The following is a 2185-nucleotide window of genomic DNA, read 5'->3' on the forward strand; positions in this document are numbered from 1 at the left end:
TCCCTTCTGCAGAGACAACCACATAGAAAACGTCTTCTGTGAGGCCCCCATAGTGATTGCTCTCTCCTGCGGAGACCCCCAGTTTAGTCTGAGAGTCATCTTTGCCGATGCCATTGTGGTGCTGCTCAGCCCCATGGTGCTCATCGTCATCTCCTATGGCCGCATCCTGGCCTCCATCCTGGGCAGGAACTCCTCCTCTGGTCGAGGCAAGACCTTCTCTACTTGTGCCTCCCATCTGACCGTGGTCATCTTTCTCTACACCTCGGCCATGTTCTCTTACATGAACCCCCGCAGCACATGCGGTCCTGACAAAGACAAGCCCTCTCCCTCCTCTACACCATCATCACCCCCATGTGCAACCCCGTCATCTACAGTTTCCGAAACAAAGAAATGAAGGGGGCCATGGTGAGGGCCCTTGGGAGGAGCAGCCTTTCCCAGGCAGAGTCTGTCTAGTCGGAAGATGCCTGGAGGGGCAGCTTCCTTCTTCAGTCCTGAGAGCTGGATAACTTTCCTGTGCTTGAGAGGCTCCAAGAAAGAGCATCCATAGGTTTCTTTGCACCAGCATCAGGCCTGGAAGTTCCTATTAATGTCTAATGCTCATCTATCTGATGTACCTTTAAGCACTGTGTTCTCTTGGACCTTTTTCAGGAGACTTGGAGACCTTCCTGAGTAATTTTCTTCTAAGTTCTCACAAAAGGATCTATAACACATAAGCACACTTAATTCCATTTCATTTTCTTTGCATAGCACTTTTATATGCTCTTCCCAGCCTGAGTTCTGCCTAGACATTTAGGAGTAAACGTTTTCTTTCAGCTTAATCTGTTTTTCTTTCTCACACTTGATTCTCACTTCCTGAATCTGCCCTCATCCAGTCTGCTTCTATATGAGAAACAGTAGAGGAAGAAAAAAGAAAAAGGTTATTAGGGAGCAGTTGACACCAAAGAAGTTAGAGAAAAGAAGAAAAAGAAAAACTAGGCATCATCAGCCTGAACTTTATCTTGTTTGCCTCCACTAGCCCATGAGGGGGAATATGCAGCTGCGTTTGGTGTTATGTTTACCCTTCTCTGTGTTAGGGAAGGGCAAGTAGGAGAGGCCAGGTGTCAAATCTCTTCTTCCTCAGTCCTTTAGTTTTCTTAAGTACATGACTATTTGATATTTCTCTTCAGATTCAAGTATCGATTTGGCCAAAAAGTTTGTTCAGGTTTTTCCATTATGGAAGGACCTGAGTGAACATTTTGGCCAGCGCAATAGTGAGTACCTCTACTAAGCTTCTCAGACTGCCAGTTTCCTTCCCTTTTACCCATACTCCTAAACAACTCCCCTTTCCCTACTGCCTATTTTTCTCAACCATCCTTCATTTCATTCCAATTCAGTACTATTCCACCTTCTTCCTTATGCTAAATGGGTCCACTTCATTCCTATACATTAAATCTCTGCACTACCCCCACCACTGCAGATGGCTTTCTTAACTTGCAACCCTTCCTCCCTTGGCTTAGCTTCTCTTCTTCATGAAACCCAGTGTCCCTTGAGAGGGCATAATATTCTCAGCTGTTCTCTTTCTTTGCAAACTGCACCCTTCTCATGCTCGTTTCATAACAGATAGCAAAGAAAGGGGCATAGGCCTGTGCTTTGTTTTCTGATGCTACTTCTGTGAGATGAAAGCACCTCACTTGGGATGCCCTCGAATGAATATAGTGATACAATCCTTTTCACATCCTGACATTACATACTAACTACCTTCACCCCACAAAGCTCTATTCCTTTGAGTCCAATTGGTGATTATCTAGATAACAGAGAACATGTGAGACGCACTACTCAGTCAGCAAGAAAGGAGACACCACTGTCATCAAGAAGAAACAATAAACACAGAACCTAAACGTTTACATTATCAAAGAAAAACTACACCAAGGCAAAGTGAAGCAGGCAAGACTTTCTTTAAAGCTAGGAAGGAGACTAATTCAATGCTGGTCAAACAAGTGGCTGGTGAGTTTCTATGAGCTGCAGTAAGGGGATCTTAGGCCTGTGAGTGGCAATTGCTCTTAGCCAGAGTACTTCGGAATGACAGTACTCACAACTATTAAGCACTTAGGTTTGAACAGATTTAAACTTCACAAAACCCTTTAATAGTACTACCTCCATTTGGAGAAGCAAAACTGAGGACCATAAAAGTTAATTTGCTCAAATT

General features: G+C 44.3%; 1 pseudogene; it reads left to right on the forward strand.

The window, feature by feature from the left end:
- Positions 1–4: 4 nt before the first annotated feature.
- On the forward strand, positions 5–453 carry LOC120861251 (annotated as a pseudogene).
- Positions 454–2185: the final 1732 nt, after the last annotated feature.

Source organism: Oryx dammah, unplaced genomic scaffold (genome assembly GCF_014754425.2).
Source record: "Oryx dammah isolate SB20612 unplaced genomic scaffold, SCBI_Odam_1.1 HiC_scaffold_11232, whole genome shotgun sequence".
In the NCBI taxonomy this organism is placed as follows: domain Eukaryota; kingdom Metazoa; phylum Chordata; class Mammalia; order Artiodactyla; family Bovidae; genus Oryx; species Oryx dammah.